This window comes from Raphanus sativus, chromosome 6 (assembly GCF_000801105.2).
Source record: "Raphanus sativus cultivar WK10039 chromosome 6, ASM80110v3, whole genome shotgun sequence".
Lineage (NCBI taxonomy): Eukaryota > Viridiplantae > Streptophyta > Magnoliopsida > Brassicales > Brassicaceae > Raphanus > Raphanus sativus.
The window spans coordinates 13,759,688-13,775,087 of NC_079516.1; the positions used below are offsets into that span (position 1 = coordinate 13,759,688).

At 34.8% G+C, this 15,400-nt stretch overlaps 1 non-coding gene across 1 annotated transcript; it reads left to right on the plus strand.

Annotated features, from left to right (window-relative positions):
- The first annotated feature begins 10,678 nt into the window (after nt 1–10,678).
- On the plus strand, nt 10,679–10,785 carry LOC130497174 (small nucleolar RNA R71). The gene has a single exon (XR_008936185.1). It is a non-coding gene; the product is annotated as a small nucleolar RNA R71 (small nucleolar RNA).
- The last annotated feature ends 4,615 nt before the right edge of the window (nt 10,786–15,400 follow it).

Here is a 15,400-nt window from a genome sequence, read left to right on the forward strand (position 1 = left end):
AGAGAATATTCTCAGTAAAATATTGGCCATGCAGAAGGACTTCTTGCGAGTTCTTGACTCATTATAGATTTCCACCTTTTTCTTTGTTATTCCTTTATCATTCTTTATAACACATCTTTCTAACATCATCTAAAAATGATTTTGGTTTAAAATTTCCAAAACCTCAAACTGATAAAATATAATCAATTACTCCATATAAACAAGACATCATCTAGCCCATTAAATATATTTTACCTAAATTCTCAACCTATGAACATCTACCTAAATATCATTTTATTCAAAGGCTAGTGGCGTAGACTCTGTGTTGGTTTCTCAGCTGAGTGGAACTCGATTACACTTGCACTCTGTTGGACATCCTGGGCTAGAAAAAAAACACTACTACTTTTTGGTTGATCCTAACTTTCTAATCAAACAGTTGCACTTGGAAAAAAAAAGAGTTTTTAGCCCTTGAAAATCTTCCTTAAATCAAGCAACAATCATAAAACAAACAAAATGTAAGAATGTGAGTTGTGTATATTATTGGGTAGAAGTCACGTAAAATATCTAATAGATAAGTGTCTACTTAAAGTTTAAAATTTCAATAATAAAAATCAGTTTAAACAATAAGTGTTTTATACACTGTGCTAAGTTTAAGAAAACAGAAACAATTATTATAATAATAATAATTATTATTTTTATTATTTTTTACTATTGATTAAAGACTGGATAAGAAACACCCAATGATAATGCTTTTAATTGGTAATCAGAACCCTGAGTTCTTTTCGTTATTTATTCCAAACCCTATCCTGAGATGAAATCAAATAAATGATCGCATATTGCCGAGCATTTGCGTAAGAAATTATGTGAAAAATAAATAAAACAAAATGGTAAAGAATTCATTTTGTTTTTGGTGATGGAATTATCTCAACAATGAACCAAAAAAACGAAAAGAGAAATGAGATAAACACTAACCTGGCGATTCTGAAACGTGCAGAAATCTTTAATTGGATCTAGACAGTTTCTTGTGGTTGATAAAATGGAGTTTTGGATGGGAAAAGTTAAAGCGAAGACGAAGGAGAAAAAAAAAGAGAGCTTGGAGAAAACAAAATACGTCGTAGTACTTGCTATATATACGGAAATCTATTTGTGCAGTTGTACCGTATGTAAACCAGAAAAAAGAGTTTTGATTCTTTTGAATGGTGAAGCAGAAAAAAGAGTTTTGAATATTTATGTAAGCGAATAAGCGTCTTCACGACGGAATACCGCGACTTCTCCCCCAACGATTTACAGGCTTATTTCGCCACATCAGAGACACAATCTTGGGGAAACAAAACAGCAAGAAGAGTTTCAAAAACCTTATGCTATCTTGGCTAAGGAATGACTAGAAATTCTTCATCTCCTATGGGTTCACTTTGTTTTTATTCTTTTTTGCCAAAGTGCTTCCCATGTAGCTTATTTCCTTTTGTAAAGCTTTACAAACTCTTCTCATATTTATATGAATTTCAACTTCTTGGCAAAAAAATATTTATATAAATGAATTTTGAATACTCACCAATATATTCACGATACATATGACAATGATGCCATGATCTTTTACTTTATACTTTTTTGTTTCATATATATTTTATGATGTTATAATTGAAAGCACAAAATTAAGAAAATTTTCTCTCCAAAATTACCATTAAAACTATAAATTAAAAATAAACCAACCAAGCTTACAAATGCTTTAAAATATAATTAGTTAAATAGTTTTCAATAATGTTAAAGTTAACATAAAAATGTCATTTTATCTTACAATTTGAAATAACAAAAAATCTCTAGAAACATCTTTTTTTAATGCAAATCTAAAAACATCTATGAGTCATTCTTTTAACATGATAATATACATGTATATATGCACCAAAATAAAAGTCGACTTCTCAACAAAGAATGTGTTGCTCCATTTAATACCCAATTTTCACAATTAAGCTGTAAGGTCAGCAGATATAGTGGATATAGTTGATTTACTTAATCTTCTTAGCAGGTAACATCTCCTTGCAGTATTTGAACTGGAGAGTCCAATTGACATCCCTAAAAATTTGGATGCAGTTATGAATTTGAAGCTTAGTATAAACGTGGTATCAAAATGGAAACGACATGAACAAATATATCAAGACGTAAATATTTTTGTCTTCCAATTAAAATAAAATCGAGAATGTAGTGTGTGTCCAAGCTGGACACAACAAGCGGGATAAAAGTCTCACCTCTCTTGCGCCAACCAAAATTTTGAGTATATTCCGAAGTATTTCAAATTATAGATGCTTTTTCACGTTCACAAGTTTTAGTTTTCCAATTCCCTTTTTTGTAACACTAGTTTTCCAATTCCAAAATCAGTTTATCGTAAGAAAATGCATCAATAGTTTCGGGCCAAAAAGACCTTTCCCGATAGATGCGGGTCGTCCACAAAGTAGAAAATAATTGTTCAATAAAATGCCAAAAGAAGCTTTCATAAGTCTCATTACCTCGTCTATCGCTCTGCCTAGAGTTTCCTTTAATCTCTCTTTGACTCTCTTGTTCTTCCCTCTCTAAACATCACCCAAAACATCAAGAATTAAGAGAGGGAAGAACGTCCGTTAACATCAGTAATCAAGGTGAAGAGGGAAAGGGCTGTAGTAAAAACTTCTTTTTTTTTTAAAGAAAGGCTTAACTTCAATATGTCGGTTTCAAGGTTCTTCAGAGCTCTGACAATCGTGTCGATAGTTTTCTCCATTTTTTGGCCAATGGCACAGGCTCAATCCACAGCCCCTGCTCCATCTCCGACAAGCGATGGTAAGCTACGTTGAAACAAATAGAATAAGTCTTTATCAATCAATCGTTTAGTTTTTTTTTTTTTTTGACGAAAGGCTTCAATCAATCGTTTAGTTAAACCAATAAAATATCTATCTAAATGACCTTGGCAGAATCTGAAATAGAGATTCAAATTAGATAATTGATCATTTTGCGAGCATGTTTATGAAACATCCCGCCCGAGTTGTATGTAAAAGGATTTAAAAGAATTTATTTGGTTACATATATCACCAAAGTTGATTTACCTTTTCTGCCACACATCCATTTAGAACTTAAAAGTTAAGAGTGTTTGGACTGGAGTAGTGAAAAAATAGGTGACCTATCAGAAAGTGATTCGTGAGACCGTGCGAATGAGACCAAAGTACGGGGAAAATCGGATGGTGATTGAAGAGTTAGTAAATAATGATTTTGAGCGTTAGAAAATTAACGACCGACCGTCAGATGGGATGAGGTCCACAAACCGAGTGAACGGATGTGGATGATCTATTAACCGTGGGGTCGGGGCGTTAAAGTTTATCAAAACATTCTTCACAAATGATCTAACGAACCAATGCATTTAGTCGTAGGAAACAAATGTGTAGGAACTCTCTTAATCTTAAGCAATAAATATACTATTATACAACTCTTTACGTTTCAGTTCTCCCCCTGAATATTGCAAATGTTATATTTCATTCAGATGGTTAATATTGGAACACAATATTGCAGGAACAACAATAGACCAAGGCATAGCATATGTCCTTATGTTGGTGGCTTTGGTCCTTACTTATCTCATCCATTGATCCTTTTGTCATTTTAATTTTGGTCTCTATTTACTTTAATTATACTTTTTCATGATTATTATTAATAGAGACCAGAAAAGTTTATATATGTGGTAGAGAAATTAAGAGGTTCTAATTTCTGGAGTATACAGTTTTGAAGTTCTTTTGTATACAGTCGATGTGCGTTCAACTGCTGGAAAAATATTTCATCGATTTACAGCTGTTTTCACTGAGTTCATTCTCATATTCAGAATCTTGAATGACATTTAAAAAGAAAATTCAAACTTGGGTTCCAAAGTTTTCTATAGATTTTAGATGAACATAGCTCCATAAATTATGAACTTTTTTTAGAAAGGTTCTTAATAAATATTTATAACCCGTAAAATCTCAAATCCGACCATGAATGCTACAATAAAATTTTTAGTGACCGCAAAGAAACGCTTCATAACTCTAAGAGTTTTCCTATATTGTGCGCAGAGATAACAAGTTTAAAATATTATTATTTTATATGAAATTTTTAGTTTAAAAAAAATTTGTATATTAGTTTTATTTGTTAAAATAAAACACATAATGTAATTATTTTTATTCAATTTAGTTTAAATTTAAAAATTTATTATATTTAAATTTTAATAAAAATAGTTTACATTTTATAAATATTTTTATTTATCTTGTACTTTATTTAATTACTTTTATCTTAAATATTTGTATATTTAATATATAAATTAATTTTAACAAATATAAATAACATATATAAGTTGATAATGTAAGCTTATAACTACACATGTATATATATATTATATATATAATACAAAGTATGATTCATTAATTGATGCGAAAATGTTATATCTGTATTATTTATTTATTTATGTGATATATATTTTATAGAAAAGTTATTAGCTATTACCATATTTCTTAAATCTTACCTAAATGAATATTTATTGATATTTGTTTTGATATAAAATTTGTTAATTTATTATTATATTACAAAAATTAACGACATATAAATCAATATATAGGAAATATTCATTACCATACTTAAAATATCTTACCAAATATTAATTAGAGTATTTTACATGTCATAGCCAGGTTATGTCATATTTTTCTAAAACTATGTTTTTTGTTGAAAATAAATTTAGTGACGTCACATGTAAAAATCATTTTTCAAATAATGTTTTATGGGATAACTGATAAACAATGCATGTGGCAATAAAAATTCAATTTTGCATTTAGAAATATTCAAATTACATAAATATTCGGTAAGAACACATGGATTTTCTGGTATATAACAAGTATAGTACGTAAAAATCCCACTTTATTTTATTTTTTATGATTACCCGGAGGTATCTGAATCTGAAGGTCCAACTAAATTTTCTAAGGCCAGTGCATCGTCAGCAGGCATCGTACTTGATGCTAGGACTTTTCAAGGGTCCCTAACCAAATGTTGTAGTGTAAAAGATTGTCGAACCAATCATAAGTGATTCTAATGCAAAGGGAATGCAAGTCTATGCTTAATCTAAGCGCAACCAATTGAGTGAAGTGAAGTGAACTAAAACTAGACTAGAAATGCAATAAAAGAGTGAACTTTCTTTTTCAATATGAAGCAAGTGGACTCATGGGGCTAGGCATTTGATCTTGGGTGATGTAGATCCAATCTAAAGGTGACAAGCTATCAATCAAGCACTTTCCTTATGCCTAGACACAATACTAAACAAGCTCTATCCCTAGATGAATGTTCATTTGCTAAAGCAACTCAAGCATCAAATCCCTTTGGTTGAATGTTACTTAAGCAATCATGGAGAACAAGTCTACTAGCAATCTTAACACCTTTAACAACAAATCTCTTTGGCAAAGTGCATTAAAAGCATTGAAGAGTTGGTTCAGGCATTTCATCAAACACCTTTCGGGCAGGAAATGCCTAAGGATCTATTTTGGTATGATCAAGACCAAAATAGCATTGAGAACCCTCAACAAGCAAGGAAAGAAGTAGACTTAACACTAAACACCCTAGATCTTCACTAATCACCCTTAATCACCCTAGCCCATGAATCCTAGATAGATCTACTCACTAATAGACATGATTAACCCAAAAACCAAAGATGATTCAAGGTTAAACATGTTTAGTGAACAAGATAATCCAACAAACACAAAGAAAATAAGATGAAAAAGGATCAAAGATCCAAACTTTCTTCAAGGTTTACAAATGTGTTTTTGAGAGAAAAATAGTTTATTCCCAAATTTGGGATTACAAGAGTATTTATATGGTCTTTAGAAACCTAATGGTCCCCATAGAAAAGTCTAAAAAACCCCTTAAAAATCATAAAAACGACCAAGTGATAACACACAGCGGGGTGCTTAACCCGCTCCCACTACCCCGCTCCAGAAAATCTCCAATTTGCGTGTAAACCCGAGCGGGTAGAAGACCTCGCTCCACTGTCCCGCTCCAGCCACCATAACGGGTTCATCACCCCGCTCCAGCTGTTAACTGCTCCAACACCGCTGAGATTGCTCGAGCTCGGACTTCTTGTTCGTCTTCAGTTCGTGGTGCCAAGTCGTCTTCTTCGTGATCTCCTTCCCGCGACGTCACCGGACCAAGCTTCTTCCGCCGTCGTCACTTCGTGCTCATCTCGGTGCCAGATTCGTCTCTGCGACTTCCGGTGAGCTACGTCGTCGGAACCAAGCTTTTCTGCCACGTCCTTGCTCTCCAATCCCGTCGCGGTTTCTTCTCTCCACCGGAGCCAATCTCAGACCGTGTCGTCAACCAGCCATTCTCCAGCTCCTTTAAGACCTCCGGTGAGCTTCGTCGTTGGATCTCGTCGTTGACCGCCGTGCTCGTCGTCGGAATCGTCGGGATCTGTTGAAGAAGAACGGCAATGGTGGATTTCCATTTATTTGCGTCTTTAGTCCCTGGATTTCTTTCCTTTTCACTTTGGACCCCGAAACTTTTGGGAATTGCAATTAAGTCCTCGCATATTGACCCAAAACTTCTAATTGTGCATTCCAAACCCTGTTAAATGCAAATGGACAAATGTATGCACTATATATATAAATGCAACCTAAAATGACTTATAATAATCTAAAATATGAATCTAAAAACCTATAAAAACATGAGATATCAACTCCCCCACACTAGTCCTTTACTTGTCCACAAGTAAACTTTCAAGAACTATGGAGGAGAGATATAAAGATGGAGCTTATAACCAAAAGAAACACTCATAGCACTCAATTTGACATCCTAAAGAAACATAGCAAATAGCATGAGCACACTCTCTTATTATACTCTAGCTTCTCTAGGCCTATCAATACTCTTATGTCTTTACACAAGATGCAATACTCATCAACCAACAAGTCCTCTTAACCAGCTCTCACATTGATTCACACACACACACACACAAGGTGAATTCTCACAAATGGGCACATGATCTCAATCATTTGGCTAGGTGATCAAATGGTCTAATATGGATGAAAAAGAGGGTTCAATGCATCATTTTAAGGTGGCAATCACTCAAGAATCAAGGAGCTTGATCATTATGCAAAATTTATCTAAGACTAGGAGCAATTCATGCATACATGGATCCATTCTCATCATTCTACCCATTCCTAAGTGATTAAAAATTCTACACCCCTTTCGTTCATCTCATACCCCAAAATAACAAACACTCACATCACTCACCCAATGAACAACTCTCTTTTCTTACGATTTAACCACTAAGGACCTCTTATTCACTTTTCTAAGCTCTAAACTCTTTTTATTTTCCCTTCCCCACTATCTTTTTGAATCTTTTTTTTTTCTTTTTTTTTCTTTTTTTTTTATTTATTTTTTATTTTTTATATATATAGGGGGAAGGTCTCAAATAATACAAACAAGAGCTTTCTTTTCTTTCTATTCTAGGTCCTTAGGGCTTTTCTTTCTCATAACACTCTATTGCTCATCTTTCTCACACCCCAAACCCAAGACATTAAACTTTTAAGAAACATACACCCACTCACCATCCTAGAAGCTAGCTCAAATGATGACCCTATGCTAGCAAGAGATGAGAACAAATCCATGTCGCTCCCAATACTCTCAAGATTTTGCACATGACAAACTATCAAAAGAGGCCTCACTCATAAAAATCAATGTAGGCTTCAAAGAATGGTAAGGGTTTTAGGGTAAGGGAGTGCCATTTGGGTTAACAAAGAGTGGTTCAATGGAAAAGATAACCCAAATGTGTATGAGATCCATGATCAAGTATGCAAATGCCCATATGCAAGAGAGATTAAGTTCATTTAAATCAAGATTCAGGTTGGAGCTGGTTTCAAGAACAATGCCAATATCAAGCAAGCACATGTTTCAAGAAGAGTTTTCAAAGCTCGAAGCGTGCAAGGTTTTAAAGAGATGCTTAAGCTACTTGATATGTTTAATTAGGGTGTCAAATTCAGTGCAGACAAGTGTTCTTTACAAGGTATTATCAACAGCTGCTCCATATGCAAGTGAATGCAATCTATATGATCTAGACTCAATCCTAAGAATGCAAGTGATGCAACTACATGATTCTTTATGCAATTTTCAAAATTTTTTTTTATGGTTTTTCTATGCATATATGAATGTACAATGCAATGCATGAGACGCACAATCAACAAAGCAAACATGATTAAATACTTGGTACCTCCCCCACACTTAAATCACACAGTCTCTGTGTGAATAAGAGAAAAGGAGATACCGAAAATATGATAAAAGCAATGGTATGTACAAAGAAGGGTTGGAGTGATACCTCAAGTGGAGAGTGAAGTGTGGTAATGGGTGTCTAGAGCTTGAGCTTTGAGCTGGCCTGAAACTTCTGCCACAGTTATTGAAAACATAAAGAAATGAAATAGCAAATTTATATACAAGGATAACCATGGGAATTCCTCCCAAGTGAGCTTGTTTTGAGTCACTAGCTTGACTACCTTTTCTCTTATACTAGTGAGAAGGAGGATCCTTCCCACCTTCAAGAGTGATGGTGAGGACCTGAGAGAGGAGCTCGTGGAGCTTGATGGGGTCGTTTTGAAGCTGAGGAGTGATGATGGCCTTTGCACTTGAGAATGGCTTAGACCTTCCCTTGCACTTGATCTTGTACTCAATGACTCCATTCTTGAGCTTCATTGGGTGGAGAGTGAGAGTGTGAGGAGTCTTATCAAGAGGTGGAGGATGAGATTCTTTCACTATCTTCTTCATGTCATGAGCAGCCTTTGTGGCTCTACTCACCTCCTCCCTTGTAGCACTTTTCAAGTGCTCAACACACAACTTTTTAGAGGACTCTCCAACAAGATCTTCTTTCTCAGGAACATCCACTTTAGCTTGGGTCTTCTCAATGGATGGTTCTTCACAAGTGATTGTTCCACAATACCCAACATCCATTGGAGATTGGATTGGGTAAGAGACAACCTTGTTCACATTGAGGAGTGTGACCTTCTTGTTTGGAAAATCAATACATGCTCCAACTGTTGTGAGAAATGGAGTGCCAAGGATCAAAGGAACTCTCTTCTCAGTTGCCATCTTCAGAACAGTGAGGTCTATAGGAATTGTGCATGCTCCAATCTTCAAAGGGAAATCCTTTATGAGGCCAATGGGGGTTGTAGAAGATGAATCCCCAAACATAAGAGAAGATGTGTTTGGCTCCATGCTCTCAATACCAAGACTTTTCACCATTTCCAATGAGATCACATTCACACTTGCACCAGAATCAACCAAAGCATCATTCATAGTGATCTTACCAAGGGAGCAAGACAATGTGAACTTCCCTTGAGACTCTAGCTTAGGGAGGGACTGTGGAGGGACTGGTGGATCAATCTTCAAAATGGAGATGTCCAAAAGCTCGGCCACTTCTGTTTGGTGGTCTAGAATGTCCTTGATGAGCATCATTTGGACATGAGCTTCACGCATACCAGAGATTTCTGGGAGCCTGACCCCAACATCACTAAGATCTTTCCTGAACTTGGAGATAACCTTTTTCTGAGCTTTGGTGAGGACCCTTTGTGGAAAAGGGAGCTTGTCATATGGTGACAGCTCAATCTCAGTGTCGTCTTTCGTCACCTCTTTCAGCTTCTGGTCAGCTCTCTTCTCAACTGGTTTCTCAGCACTAGGCTCAACTCTCAGCAGATTCGTTGCTTCAACCTTCCTTTCTGCTTGTACCTGAACCCTTTCCATAGCTTTATCCACCATCTGTGCTTCAGCTGTTGCTACAACCAATTTCTCAATTTTTCCAAGCTCAGTCCCAAACACTAGCTTCTCAATCTCATCTACCTCTTTCTCATAATCACTCAGCTCAATCTCTGAAGAAGTAGTAGAGATGATAACATTGCAAGACTCCTTGGGATTCTTTTCTGGTTTCCCTGGTAGAGATCCCATTGAGCTCTTGGAAGATGATGGCATAGAGGCGACCTGACTCTCCAAAGTGTTGAAGCGAGATGCAAGTTGTAAGAACTTGTTGTTGAGGTCAGAGTAGTTCCCATCAATCTTTGTGTGGATGTTCTTGAACTCATAAACCATTGTCTTCTCATTTCTGGCTTGAAATTCCAAGAGTTTCTTGAACATAGAATCCACACTTGAATCTGAAGATGCAGCTTGAGAAGAACTGCCTTGAGCTTGAGTAGCCTGATTACTTTGGTTGCTGAAACCAGGAGGGTAGCTTTGCGTGGCCTGGTGTCCTCCTTGCTGATTGTTGTAGTGAGGTCTTTGCTGGTAGTTGTTTTGGTATTGAAAGTTTGGCTCTTTCCTATACCAGGTGCCATTAGCATTGATGAAGCACAACTCTTCTTGCCCTTCCAAACCATCAACTTCATTCACCTTAGGAGGAACCTCTTGACTAGGATCACCAACAAAGCTAACCTGCTCTTTCTTGGATTGGTTTGAAAGAACCAAGTCCAAATTGTCTTGCAAAGATTTGATATCTTTCCTTGTCTGCTGGTCATTCCCTCTGTTGGCTCTATCATACTCCTCATTGTAGACTGAGTCACTCTTTGCCATGTTCTCCACCAGCTCCTCTGCATCCTGCTCAGTTCTGCCCAAGAAGAAACCATTACTCGCAGTGTCAAGCCTGTGTCTGCAAGATGGGAGAACTCCTCTGTAGAAAGTGCTAAGCAAGCTCTCCTTGCTGAAACCATGATGAGGACACTGAGCTTGGTAGTCCTTGAATCTCTCCCATGCCTCATTGAAGCTTTCTAGATTCTTCTGCTGGAAACCAGAGATCTCATTCCTTATCTTAGCTGTCCTTGAGGTAGAGAAGAATTTCTCCAAGAAGGCTTCCTTACATCCCTCCCAAGTGGTGATAGTGTCACTTGGGACAGACCTCTCCCACTGATGTGCCTTGTCTCCCAAAGAGAAGGGAAACAACTTCAGCTTGAATGCATCTTCAGAGACACCATTTGTCTTGGACAAGCTACAATACTGATCAAACTTGTACAAGTGATCAATAGGATTTTCAGCTGCCAGGCCATGAAACTTGTTGTGCTCAATGGTGTTGAGTAGCCCTGACTTGATCTCGAAGTTGTTGTTCGCCACAGGTGGTGCTCTGATTCCCAACCTATGACCATGAATGTGAGGGCGATCATAGGTTCCAATGGCGCGAGCTTGGCGCTGTGGGTGTTGTGGTCGAAGGTTCGCAGCTCCTTGACCATTCCCCTCTTGGGCAGCTCCCAAAGGGATCTCTCCATCTTGATTTTGGTTCTGATGGTGAGCCATATCAAAACCCAATCTGTTGAAATGAGCCTGTTGCTCCTCTTCTCTCCTTCTTCTTGTATTCTCTCTTTCCAAAGCCCGGATGTCTAGTACTAGTGGAGTGAGGTTTGTAGTCCCTCTACTTCTCAAGTTCATACACCTGAAATGCAAAAAGAGGAAGAAGCAGAGCCAATATCACAATAAAAATAAAAATGACTTAGTCTCAAGCAAGTGACTAAATCCCAATGTCAAAATCACAATAGAACTTGGCAACGGCGCCAATTTGATGCTAGGACTTTTCAAGGGTCCCTAACCAAATGTTGTAGTGTAAAAGATTGTCGAACCAATCCTAAGTGATTCTAATGCAAAGGGAATGCAAGTCTATGCTTAATCTAAGCGCAACCAATTGAGTGAAGTGAAGTGAACTAAAACTAGACTAGAAATGCAATAAAAGAGTGAACTTTCTTTCTCAATATGAAGCAAGTGGACTCATGGGGCTAGGCATTTGATCTTGGGGGATGTAGATCCAATCTAAAGGTGACAAGCTATCAATCAAGCACTTTCCTTATGCCTAGACACAATACTAAACAAGCTCTATCCCTAGATGAATGTTCATTTGCTAAAGCAACTCAAGCATCAAATCCCTTTGGTTGAATGTTACTTAAGCAATCATGGAGAACAAGTCTACTAGCAATCTTAACACCTTTAACAACAAATCTCTTTGGCAAAGTGCATTAAAAGCATTGAAGAGTTGGTTCAGGCATTTCATCATACACCTTTCGGGCAGGAAATGCCTAAGGATCTATTTTGGTATGATCAAGACCAAAATAGCATTGAGAACCCTCAACAAGCAAGGAAAGAAGTAGACTTAACACTAAACACCCTAGATCTTCACTAATCACCCTTAATCACCCTAGCCCATGAATCCTAGATAGATCTACTCACTAATAGACATGATTAACCCAAAAACCAAAGATGATTCAAGGTTAAACATGTTTAGTGAACAAGATAATCCAACAAACACAAAGAAAATAAGATGAAAAAGGATCAAAGATCCAAACTTTCTTCAAGGTTTACAAATGTGTTTTTGAGAGAAAAATAGTTTATTCCCAAATTTGGGATTACAAGAGTATTTATATGGTCTTTAGAAACCTAATGGTCCCCATAGAAAAGTCTAAAAACCCCCTTAAAAATCATAAAAACGACCAAGTGATAACACACAGCGGGGTGCTTAACCCGCTCCCACTACCCCGCTCCAGAAAATCTCCAATTTGCGTGTAAACCCGAGCGGGTAGAAGACCTCGCTCCACTGTCCCGCTCCAGCCACCATAACGGGTTCATCACCCCGCTCCAGCTGTTAACTGCTCCAACACCGCTGAGATTGCTCGAGCTCGGACTTCTTGTTCGTCTTCAGTTCGTGGTGCCAAGTCGTCTTCTTCGTGATCTCCTTCCCGCGACGTCACCGGACCAAGCTTCTTCCGCCGTCGTCACTTCGTGCTCATCTCGGTGCCAGATTCGTCTCTGCGACTTCCGGTGAGCTACGTCGTCGGAACCAAGCTTCTCTGCCACGTCCTTGCTCTCCAATCCCGTCGCGGTTTCTTCTCTCCACCGGAGCCAAGCTCAGACCGTGTCGTCAACCAGCCATTCTCCAGCTCCTTTAAGACCTCCGGTGAGCTTCGTCGTTGGATCTCGTCGTTGACCGCCGTGCTCGTCGTCGGAATCGTCGGGATCTGTTGAAGAAGAACGGCAATGGTGGATTTCCATTTATTTGCGTCTTTAGTCCCTGGATTTCTTTCCTTTTCACTTTGGACCCCGAAACTTTTGGGAATTGCAATTAAGTCCTCGCATATTGACCCAAAACTTCTAATTGTGCATTCCAAACCCTGTTAAATGCAAATGGACAAATGTATGCACTATATATATAAATGCAACCTAAAATGACTTATAATAATCTAAAATATGAATCTAAAAACCTATAAAAACATGAGATATCAGTACTCGAAAGCTTAGCACATTTCTAAGTTTTTTGGGATTTCCATCTCCACTCCATATTTTATTCTATCTCTATAATATTATTTGAGAAGTCAGTTTCCTATGTGTCGCGCTCACGTTAACTCTCACGGTGGTTGATTACATTGATACCTTTAATGAATCAAAAATATAATATTAAATACTATAATTGATTTTTATTCAAATTTCTTTTTTAAAATTTCCAAATAACATATATAATAAAAAGGAAATATTTATAAAGGCTATAAATTGAATTTAAAACGAAACTATATGTATAAATAATATGATTTCATTAAAAAGGAAAGTTCACAAATAGTAATATTGCATTAAAAATATTTTTAAAATAATATAAAATATACTAATAAAATCATTTCTTTATATTTTTCAAAGTAACAGAAATAATTTTTATATATCTATCTATTTTTAGATGATTACATAAAATAATTAAGTAACATAAACTGATATATTGACTAAAATCATTTATAATTAGTATTATTGAAATGCTATTTGTATTTCCTATATTTTGGTTACTATAATATCTTTCAATTACAACAAAATATCTATAAATTATATTTTACTTATATAATATGATTTCTCAGATGCAATCGCAAATTTTTCTGCTTATTTTTAAAAGATATAACGAGAAATAAAAGTTAACAATAAACATCTTTTGATCGAATATTTATAAAATATTTTAAAATCACACTATATATTTAACGAGAGGTAAATATATTATATTTTATCATTATTAAAATTGTATGTTTATTTAATATTAAATTTGCTTTTAAATTCAATGTTTTTATGTTTGTGTAACTTTTTAATATAGCCATAATCAGAAGACATGAAATTAGTTAGAATTTATAAAAAATATTCTTGTTATTATAAATATTGATATGAGTTCATGAGCTTCCAAAAAGGTGTGAGAAGAAACTTTCTATATATTATTTTTTCTAATATATTTTTAAAATCAGTATTTAATTTGATATATTTTATGAAAATACATTCGCATTTAAACGATAAATAAATTAATTTGACTAGACTTAATTATAATAAAAAAATTATACTTCAGCTTGAATTTGAAAGAATATATGTAAGTTAATACAACATGAGTTACTCGACTAATCCAACTAATTATATCTAAAATCATAGATTAAACTATAATAAGAAAATATAATTTTATACTAATAATAATTTATTTTATAAATATATATTATAGGATACTCAAAACACATTAACAAATGAAAATAAAATATTAACCAACTGTAACAATTTAGTTTTTTTTGTAAAATTTATATATATTCATGCGACTTCAGAATATTATTTTATATTTATTTCATAATTTTGATTCAAACGCTTTAGTTTATTTTTTATTTCATTCTAAGCACAATATATCTTAAGTTATACATAATCTTCCTAAAATATAATTACATATTTAAGACAACAACCAACCTAAATGTTAATAAGAAAATTAATCAAAATTTTAATATATTTAGAATAAAAGATATTATAGTTGAATTCATAGAAATAGATGCAATCCAATATACCCAAATCATAACTAAATCGACTGTAAAAACAACAAAACCGACTAGATATAATATATCTAAAATCATATGTCTTATTAAAATAATACAATATTATTAATATAAGTTAATTTAAATTAGAAGTAAATAGCAATCAATTATTATATTATATTTACTTTATAAATATTTATACCCGTGCATGAGCACGGGAAATCACCTAGTTTATAGAGTAAATAGAGTAGTAAACAAAAAATAAAATCATTATTCTATTTATAGAATAATATTTTTATTTTTGTTCATTGCTATATTTTCATTTTATTCACTTTATAAACAAAGTAGAATATGGAATGAAGATGAAAATATTCTAAATATCGCCCGGTCATATCCGCACAATGACTTTGTTTCAACATAATTCTCAAAATAAAGCTTATTTTAAATTTTTAATAAGCAAACGAAAAAGATGAATTTATTTAAATCAGATATAAGCAGCTAAATAGTGGTCTACCATGAACAAGAATATGTATACGTTTCAAATAAATACTCAACTTGTAAAGAATTTTATAACGAAACTTATTTTTTAGTTTCTTACGACAAAAATGAGTAAGTTTCTAAAACCATATTAGTATTAATAA